Source organism: Manis javanica, chromosome 6 (assembly GCF_040802235.1).
Source record: "Manis javanica isolate MJ-LG chromosome 6, MJ_LKY, whole genome shotgun sequence".
Lineage (NCBI taxonomy): Eukaryota > Metazoa > Chordata > Mammalia > Pholidota > Manidae > Manis > Manis javanica.
Genome location: NC_133161.1, coordinates 147,377,749 through 147,388,575, shown reverse-complemented (window position 1 = coordinate 147,388,575; position 10,827 = coordinate 147,377,749).

Genomic DNA, 10,827 nt, shown 5'->3' with positions numbered 1-10,827 from the left:
CCCTATTCCTAGTCCCTCATGCCTCCCAGGACACCAGTCTCATTCCTGCACTTTCATTGATCTGAAAATCTAAAAATCAGTTTCAGACCTTAAAAAAACAACACTGTTTTTTTTTTTTCCTGAATGGCAGCACAAGGAGCAGTTTGGGGGGAGGGAGAGGAAAGAGATTTTCTAGGTGGAGAAACTGAGGCAGGGACGTGCTTGGCACTGTGGCTGTAGGCCATCGAGGGCAAGGAGCTGGCCTGGACGCTTCCTGGACTTCCTGATCTCTGGGGAGCCAGGGTGAGATATAATGAGTTGGAAGAAATGTATAATCGGGTCATTCAGATGACCCAGTATATGCTTCCCAGGGATCTGTGGTTTTTGTCCACACCTCCTGAAAACACTGCAGAGCCTTAAAGACAGAATGGGTATCTTGTCATGTGGGTGAGAGACTTGTGGACCCCACCCAAGGGTGGGGACTGGAGGCTGAGTCAGCCAATGGCCAATGCTGTAGTCAATCCTGACTATGCAATGAAGCCCCCACAAAAACTTAGGAGAAGAGCTTACTGCTTTCTTGGAAACTGCTTCTCTGCTGGAGAGAGCGTCCATGCTTGGGGAACCAGACGCCTCCACGTGCCACCGAGCCGGACCCCAGGCTCCACGAGGAGAGGGGCTCCTTTATCTGGGACCTTGCCCTAGGCAGCTCTTCATCTGGCTGTTAACTTATTTCCTTTATGCTGTCCTTTATTAACTAGTAAACATAGGTGTTTTCCTGAGTTGTGTGAGCAGCTCGAGCAAATTAATCGAACGCAGGGGGAGGTCCTGGGAACCTCCAGTCTGTAGCCAGTGGGTCAGCAGTGCAGGGAGCTGCCTGGGGCTTGTACCCAGCATCTGGAGTCGGGGGTGGAGGGCAGTCTTGTAGGACGGAGCCCTTAACCTGGGGATCTGGTGCTGTCTTCGGGCAGGTAGCATCAGAATTGAGTTGACTTCTTGGGCACCTGCTGGTGTTTGAGAATTGCCTGGTGTTGTGTGGGGGATGACCTCCCCTCCCTCCCCACCCCACCACCCACCCACACACACTGGAATCAGGTCCAGGAAGAATACCCAGGGGCTGAGAGCCAATCCCATCCTTTCTGCAGGGCCTGGTGGGCATGAAGGCCTCAGGACAGAGGACTACTGAGCTAGAAATGGGGCTGCCACGTGCCGGACATCTTTTGATCTCATGTGTGGCGAACCACTCTTCATCCACCCCAGAGCTGCCCACCATCACCGGGGCGAAGGAGGCGATGCTGCTGAAAGAGGAAAACAGTTAGAAACACAATTCGTGTTCTGAAAGCTGGTCATAAATATTTGCGTTCTCTCTCCCGAGAGGAGGGAAATGACGACAGCTCATGGTAGCATGTGTTGGCTGAAGAGGAAACAGTCCATGAATCGGGTCGTTTGCCTGGTGTTTTTGTCCATCAGACCCTGGTGTCAGAATGAGAACCAGGGGAGCTGGGTGATCGGATCCGCAGCCCAGCTGTTCTGTGTGCAGCGTCAGCAATATGCCAGTACTGCAGCCCTCAGACTGACGTGGGTACGCGCCCCAGACACGTGCGGGCCATGGGCAGGCAGGCTCCCACGCCCCTGGGCACGGACCACCATGGGCTGACTCCCATCTGGAGGCAGAGGAGGAGGATGTAAGCCTGGTGTGGAAGAGCGTGAGCCTCCTGCCCCCGAGTTCTGCCTCCTCAGTCTTGGGGCAGAGTCATAGCGTGCCACGTCTGTCTCAAGGGCCCACACCCCTTGCGGTGCCCTCTGAGCTGGTACCGTTTGCACCTGGGCCCATCCTTCCAAGCGTCCATTTGCTTGTTCCTTGGGTGGTCTTGGCTCCGCGACATGCTTGGCGCGGCGAGGCCTGTTCATTGGGCAGCCCCAGGCGTGCCAGTGCCCAGGTCCTCTGCTCCCCCCTCTGCAGCCCCAGGCACCTCCACACCCTAGTGGGACTGGTAGGGGGATGGTAAGTGCCCTGTGCTGTTTTGGACGCAGGGCCCCCTCAGCAGGCATATGCGACCACTGGCACCTACGCCCACCGGCGGGAAGCGGCGCTCCCTTTGCTGGGGGCCCTGTGCCAGCATGGCAGAAGGATGTGTGTGTCAGCTGCCAAGGGACCTCAGAGAGGATCCAAATAGGTCTCCGTTTTTTGAGAACAGGACCTTCTCTCCTCTGCTCCTCTTCTTAGAGGCAGGACCAGCTGATGAAGCCATCTCTCTGTGTAATAGCCTTCCTTCCTGTGTCCGTGTCCCCCCACTCACCCCTGCGGCTGGCCTCTCAGCTAATGGGAAGGATGGAAAGACAGATGGGGCGCAGCCTCTTTCAGCATTCCTGTACACCTGCTTATGTTGAGGCTGTGCGCCTCTGTACTGAGAAGCAAGGAATCCCAAAATCTGCTTGCTGGGGCTTTTCTTCCACATCACTGACAAATGATTGCACAGGACCAGCCTGATTTCCTGAAAGGGGTGGGGGGCCCACTGCCTCAGGGGCGACTCCTCCTTTGCTGGCTAATAGTAGTTGTTGGATAATTTTACTCCATAATGCAAAATCTGCATCTAGATTAATGCCAGCTCTGCGCTGGGGCAACTGAGAACAAATCTACCTTCTCTTCCTGTAGGACAGCTTTCAGGTATTTTAAGCCAGAGCTCCCATCCCTGAAGAGTCTTTGCTTCTCTAGGCTGAGAATTTCCTGTCCCTTCAATTCCTGCAGTCATACCTTGAGTGACACAGAACCCCGATAGCTTGCTCAGATTGTACAGTAGATCGTTAAAAACAAAACAAAACAAAACAGGTGCTGAATTCAAACAGACCTGAGATTGAGTCACCTTGTCCATGGTGGGGTGGATAGAGTGGGGACCTGGCGGGCCCAGTCTTAGCTGCCATCTATCACAATTCCATTACCTGCACATGGGATTACACAGAGTTTACTGACCAGCAACTATGCAATAAGGGTTCTATCCCTATTAAAAGCAGGTGTTATTTGTATTTTAGAAATAAAAAAACGCTGACACACGCAGGTGACCTAGCTTCCACTGGGGCATGCAGCAACTAGTCTGCAGCAAAGCCAGGGACTTTGGTTCCAAGTCAGGGATGCTTCCATGACTGGAGATTGAGCAGGTACTGGAAATGCGTATGATGGGGGTACAGAGGGATGTACTTCCATGGGGGAAGGCTGTGCAACAGCTCTCGACAAGAGTACCCCTAGAGTGGGAGTGGGGGACTAGGGTAGGGGAGGAGACTTCCACTCTTTATGCTCTGTTCTCTTTTATTGTTTAAATGTTCTTAAGAATACAAATATATTCAAGCGATTCTCACATATCTGAAACAAAAATAAGATGTTTATGATTTGGATTATACCTTCAAATTGGTTAAAATCCAATGGGTAAGTCAAAACATACCAAAACAAAGAGAAGTCCTACATGTGAGAGGTGCAATGGGCTGGTGGCTAAGAGCATGAACTCCGGAACCCTAGACCCCGGATTCCAGTCACAGCTCTGCCCTCTGTTAGCTGTGTGACCTTGGAGAAGTTGATCAGTCTCTTTATTCCTCCATCTCCTCTTCTGTAAAATGGGGATAATTTTTAGTACATTTCTTATAGGTTATGTTTATCAAGAACAAGGAGCTCTTTCTATATTCATTTTGATCGAGGACAGTGTACTTAAGTCTTTAGCGTGTACAGTTTTATGCGTTTTGACAAATGCATAAAGTCATAAACCAATACCACAATAAAGGGTACAGCACAGTTCCATCGACACCCCGGCTCTCCATGTCCCTTTTCATTCACCCCGTCTCCCACCCACAGCCCCTGGCAACTACTGACCTGTTTTTCGTTTCTATAGTTTGCCTTTCCCAGAATATCTTCGAAATATAATTATATAGTGTAGCCTTTTCGGCCTGGCTTCTTTGCTTAGCAAAATAAATCTGAGATTCATCCATGTGGCCGTGTATGTCAGTAGTTTATGCATTTCTGCTGCTGAGTAGGATTCCATTGTGTGCAAACTACAGTCTGTATTTCCAGTCACTAGATGAAGGATATTGGGGTTGTCTCCAGTTTTGGGTGATTATGAGTAAGGTTTCTATAAACATGCACGCACAGGTTCTGTGGGCATGTAAATTCCTTTCCTATGGTAAATACGCTAGGATTACTAGGTCATATGACAAGTATGTCTTTATAAGAAACGACCGAACTGTTTTCCCAAAGGCTATGTCCTATCACGTTCTCATTCACAGCAATGGAGAGTCCAGTTGTCCCATATCTTGGTATTGTCCAGTATTTATTTATTTATTTATTTTTAACTCTGGCCATTCTAATAGGTGCCCAGTGCCGTCTCATTGTAGTGTTTATTTGTATTTCTCCAATAACTAAAAATATGGAGCATCTTTTCATGTGACCATTTTCCATCTGTATCTTTTTTTGATGCACTGTTTATCTTTTCAAAAAGAAAATGGGTGGTTTGTTTTCTTATTGGTGAGTTTTAAAGTTCTTTATGTATTCTAGACTCAAGTTCTTTGTCAGATGTATTTTGGAAACATTTTCTCCTGGTCTGTCACTTGTCTCTTAAATCTTTCAAGAGTGTCTTTTGATCTTCAAGTTTTTAGTATACATAAAATCCAATTTGTCAATTTTTGCCTTTATATGTCATAATTTTCGTGTTACCTAAAGTCACAAAAGTTTGTTTTGGTTTTTCCTTCTAAAGGTTTTACATTTAGGTCTGTGTTCCTTTTGGGCTACATTTTGTCTATGGTGTGAGGTAAGGTTGAGGTCTCTGACGCGGCTGCTGTTGGACTTCTTGGACCTTCACCTTCCCCTCGGCCAGGTGGTTTGCATTCTCTGCAGGCCTTTCACATAATGCCTGTGCTGATATTTACACCCCTGCTTAGCTAGGCTGGCCTCTGCTGCCCTGGGCATTTCTTAGACTCCAGCAGGATGGAGCTGCAATCTTTCCAAGGGACTCAGCGGCTCTTTCCCACTCAGCACAGAGCTGAGAGCTGGAAGCCGGTCAGCGTGCAGGCTGCTGGGGGCCCGGATATCCGTGAATGATGTGCTGGCCTCGCCTAGTCATACATAATGCATGGATTGTAGCCTTGAGAGTTGGCTGGTCACGGTGTGTAGTGGCTTGGGGCAGGACAACTCCGCTCTCCTTGGGCCCTGGCTTTGGTTTTGACCATCTGAAGAGAGTGGCCGATCCACCAACATTGAGGTTCTGAGAGGTGGGTGGGTAGGGTAGGGGACTGGAATGCAGTCCAGGCCTCTGAGGAAATGTGTGCCAAGGGGACCAAACACAAGAGTCTCTTAGCAGTGGCCAGTTTTCACTCTTCCCTTTCCTGACTGTGAAGACAAACAGCAGCCCTACAACACCTGAGGGATGCCTGTGGTCCACGCACCTCACTGGGTCACATCTCCCCCTTCCTGTGTGCCAGAGTGCGGAACAGGGGCATGGGGGAGATGACCAAAAGGTGTGTAAGCAGAGCTCCAAAGCGTGGGCGTGCGGACTCAGCCGGGGCTGCAGATGTTCCTGTTTCAGCCCAAAGCACCAGAACAAGATTCAGACGCGTAAGCAAGGGCCAGAGACGACACAGTCCCTGCAGTCCCGAGCTTGCAAAGAGTCCTGGGAAATCACTGTGTCCCCATCCCTCTGCCTCTGACCAGGATTGCACATAAGTGGTCGCAGATGGAAGAGCCCCAAAGACAGGATGCAATCTCCCTCGGTTATCATGTCAAGGGTCAACCTCGATTTAGGCGCTTCGGTATTGGTGTTGGGATTCAGGCATACGGTATCTATGAGGAGAGAGTTAGCTGGCAGGCAGAGGCCAGCTGTGAGGTCAGGAGGAGACCAGAGACAGGGTGGCAGCAGGGAAGGAGTGCATGGGCTAGCGGGAAGCCAGGTGCCCACGCTCTCCAACAGCTGGGGGTCTAAGGCGTGAGGTCTGCACTTCGGAGGACGCAGCTCGGTGGTCTGCTGTGTTTCCTTGGCCAAATTACTACACTCCCCTGGACAGCTGCTCACCTGCAACCGGGCGCATAAGCTCCTCCTGCTCCACAGCTTGTTTCCTGGGCGCCTACCATTTGTCAATTTCCTCACAGGCATTTTCAGATGCAATCCTCACAGCGGCTTGGGCAATCACTCTTATCTCTCCGTTTTGCAGATGAGGAAGCAAAGGCCAGTGAGGCTAAGGAGTGTCCACCAGTTATGCATCCACTAACGTCCCCCGGAAAGGGTTAAATCACGCGAGTGGGAATCGCTTCCACCATTTACCCGTGTTTAAGATGATCAGTAAGTTCCAGTGCAAACACGAACTTGGGCTTCCTGGTGGAAACCGCACTTACTCAGCCTTGTGGGATGTGACTCCAGGCTTGCAGTGACTTAGGGGCCTGGGTCCTCTGTCCCAAACTCGGTCCAAGTGGCCAAGTGCTCCAGGAAGTAGACTTGTCCTCTCTAGGCCTTTGTTCCTTGGTGTTAAAATAAAGGGCCAAGTGAGATGATTTCTCAGCTCCCTTCGCTTTCTGTGACTTTATGATTCAGATTTTTTTATTCTGTGCCTTCAGGTTCATGAAGAGACATTAGGCTGGGTAGTGACTGGAGACAGGCTCCGTTGTGCTGGACAGAATGAGAAGACACAGTCTTGCCTTAGAGGGAAAGGGACAGAAGTCAGACCGAGATTGCTTCCCTGTGGCTTCCTGCTTCTCTGTATCTTGTACATCTTTCAAGACACTTTGCTCAGGGCCCATATGGTCTGGGAGGCCTTCCAGTGCCAGCCTGGTAAATGCACTCCTTTGTAAATATGATCTGTGTGTGCAGCCCAGTGTGAGCTGTATTCATTAATTCATGAGTGTACTACTTAGACCTGCGTGTGCCCAAGTGGAGTTGTGGCAGCGTCAGCAGGTGGGTAACAGAGCGGGATAACATACATCAGAAGTAAATGGGAAAGGTGGGTGGGAACACACAGGAAGGAGTGTCACAGGGCAGCAGGACTGAGGCTGACATGGGCATGCAGAGCCGGGCGCCCTGAACCCCTACCGCTGATTGGCCCCGGTGTAGGGTCTAGGGTTTCTGGCAGCCAACCTGGGCAAGGTGAGCTGTTCCAGGTCATGCCCCCAGCGCCTATGAGGTGGGAGGAAGGAGAGAGGGTTGGTGGGACCTGGCGGACAGGGTCCTCAGCCCCAGCCGCAGTGTGCACGCCGACCCTCACCTCTTTAGGCTGCTCCCTGGTGAATCATCCTTCAACACAGACTCCAGTTCACCTCAGAGAAGCAGGGGGTCACAGGGTCATGCCCAGTACACAGCTCTCTGGCCTATTCCTGGGGCAGTTGCTAGTATTTCTAGAGGGTGGGCTGGACTGCCTACCCTCAGGCAGTCTCTCATTTTCTTTCTCCCATCTGGGTTTCTGATGGACACCGTGTGGAAGTGAGTTTAAGACCACATTCCCTGCCAAACCCCTGAAGCACAGCTATTGGGTTGCCAATGAAATACGGACCCGGACGTCTCACAGACACACAGCAGTTGGAATCTGGCAACACCATGGCAGGGCTGTCATCCTCATGAAAGTATGTGCCCACCGAGGAGCTGCGCTCCATCAGATGGCCACCCCTTGGGCTCTGAGTCGGGATGGAGGAGTTTGCAGGGTGTCCGATCCCCTTCTGGGCCATGAGAGCCTGCACTTCAGGGAGGAGTGGTTTCTCCAGGAATGGAGACCCTTGGGTTCCAAGTTTCCTCCCAGAGCAACATTGCTAATTCCAGAAGGAACATGCTCCATAGGAAGTGGGCTGTTAAATACGAGAAAAGTCTACCATTGGGACAGGGAAATTGCCTGCCTCAGAGATGTAGAAACCCATGCTGTCTGGGGTAAATTGGAACAGATCTTCCTGGAGGCAGGGGGCTGGACAGGATGGCCTCTGGAATCAAAGTGTTGCAGGTGGCGAGCATGTGGCTGGCTTCTCTGCTGTCCCATGAGTGTGCCTGACCCGGCGCGGGGTATCTGTGCTCACGGGCACACCCTCCCTGCTGGTGCGGGGACTCCCGGTCACGTTTATTATTCCCCCTCCCAGCCCGGCTGGCAGCTGTGGCACCAGGGGCCCTCACGACAGAGTCTTTCCTGGGAAATGTGTTAGCGCAGCATTCCCCTCATAAAAATACAATAAACGGCCCTGCAAGCAGTCATCGGAGTCACGACTCTAACCCAGCGGCAATCCTGGAAGGGCCTCTTCAGAAGCAGAGCTGAGAAGACTTAAAAAATATCTTTGGGGTAATTAGCTTTCCGGAGTGCAGAAAGCTCTTAAATCATTGCGAGTCACAGGGGACGGGTCTCCAAGTCCTACATCAGGCCCGGCTGAGCTCCAAGGGCCCCCGCACCGTCCCTCACCTCGGGGGCCGGTGGGTGACCGCACGGCAGCCCCTCCTTCCAGGTCGGGGGTGGGTATCTAATCCTCCTGGATAACACTCCGGCCCACATAGAAAATGCAGGGAGGCTGGGGAGGAAGCTGGTCTTCATGCCCGGCGAGGCCCTGCATGCCAGAGAGATGGTTTCTGGTCTGGGTGAGGCACAGGTGAGGGGCTCATCGCAGCAGAATGGCGGGATGATGGAACAAATTTCCGTTCAGCCTCATGACTTCTTGTCAGGAGCGGGAAGGGAAGCTCCCAGCCTGCCTTCCTGGAATTCCCAGAGCCCCTGTCCCTACCCTCACCGTGGTTTGGGAGCCCGGCAGGATGCAGATGGGTGCACAGTGCAAACAGAGGGGGCGCCAGCCTAGGTGGGCTTGCTTTCTTTGTTGAGTGGGGTCCTCTGGCCCTGCCCCACAGCTTCCTCTTCAGTGGAGAGGGAAGTGGGACCCCCATCTGTACTTCTGGGTTCCCTAGAGTCCCAGTTCCCCATCCACCATTCCCGCTGGGGGCCCAGCTGACAGGTGGACTCCTCCTGGCCTGCCTGCCTGCCTGCCCGCCTCCCTGCCAGCTGGGTCAGGTAACAGCTAAGGAGTAAAAAGCAATCGGGGAATTCCGGCCTCTGTGGGATGCCAACCTTCAGGGCATTTAGGGAAAGTAGATTAAGAAATCTTTTTTCCAGATAAGAGAGGCCTGTAAAGAGGCCAAAGAGGGGAAAACACCCCCGCTTTGATCAGAAGGGATTGTAATTACCCAGATATTGATTGGGATAATAAGTTTGCCAAAACTCTAGAGAAGGAGAGTGATCCCTCCAGGTATTTTGCTGTTGAGGATTTGCTTCGCTCTCCCATGAAGTCAAAGTCAATTTGGAGGCCTGGCCTGGCCCTGAAGCCAGCAGAATCGGGGTTGGAGGCCTCTTCCTCCTGCGGAGAGCACGGGGTGCACCCTGGAGCACCGCCCTCCCTCCCAAGGCTCTGCCCACCATCATCACCAGCAGGGTCAGCGCTACTATTAACAGCCCCTGGGGCCTCGTGGGGCTCTGTGTGCAGCAGGAGCTGACGCTGGCCTGAAAGGAGCTTAGGCCGCTCAGCCTCAACTCCAGAACCTTCTTCAGTAGTTTTCTACTTCTCCACAAGCCTTCTCTCTCAGATTTCCCTGGGCCTGCACCCCTGTTACGTCTGCGTGTGCACATGGGCACACACACATGCACACATTGTTCATGTATGTCCTGCCTGCACTTCAGCCACAATACCCACCTGCCCCCATCCAGCACATACAGTGTAGGATCAAAAGCTCTGGTTTTGGGGTCCGACGGACCTGAACGCGAGCCGGGCTCTGCTTCTTATTAGTCCCGAAATCCTGAGTTCGTCGTGTCACCTTTGGGGTCTCAAAGTTATTTGTACCACGGGAATACTGGTAGCAGCCGACCTCATCTCACATGGTGGTCAAGGTTAAATGAGATGATGTAAGACACCTGGCATGGTGCCTGCCTTGTAGGAAGCAATCAATGAAGATATTAGTTAATGCTATTGTTATTCTCTATCTTGTCTTTGAGATTTTGCACAGATCATTTACTTCTGCAAATTTCTCTCTTATGGCAGCTGTAAACCAAGGTTCTTCTCAATCTCGCAGGCCCAGCCCAGGCTTCAGCTTCACCCCACCCAGTGCCCCATCCCCCTCTGGCTTCTACTGCTGTTGTCTGCATCTCTCATGACTGTTACTATGGTTTGCCTTGAGTTCTGATAATGAAATCGAGGAGCTCAGGGTTAGGCCTCCTTCATTATTTTATCTCCTTTGCTCCAATCCCAGAGTTTAGCACTCTGCAGACTTCACATATAGTTGGTGTGCAATACCTTTTTGTTGGTTTTTAATAATAAGAGACAATAATACCATTTAGTGAGCAATTACTATGTGTCTGCCTCTTTTCATTATCACATTTAATCCTCATTCCAACCCTATGAAATATTATTACTTCCTTTTTATAGATTTGGAAAGTAAGGCTGTGGAGAGATTGAGTCATTGATTGGTTGCACAGGCTGAGCATTGCTCCAAACTCAGAACTGTGAGCTTCCAAAGTCCGTAGTTATGTATGAGTAGGTGAGGCCAGCATGTGGTTCACGGATATCCGGGCCCCCAGGCAGCCTGCACGCTGAGCGGCTTCCATCTCTCAGCTCTGTGCTGTGAGTGGGAAAGAGCCGGAGTGCCTTGGAAAGATTGCAGCTCCATCCTGCTGGAGTCTAAGAAATGCTCAGGGCAGCAGAGGCCAGCCTAGCTAAGCAGGGGTGTAAATATTAGTACAGGCATTACATGAAAGGTCTGCAGAGAATGCAAACCGCCTGGCCGAGGGGAAGGTGAAGGGTCCAAGAAGTCCGACAGCCGCCGCGTCAGAGGCGCTGTGAGGACTGTGGCGTGAGCAAGTGCCAGGAAGTCCTGA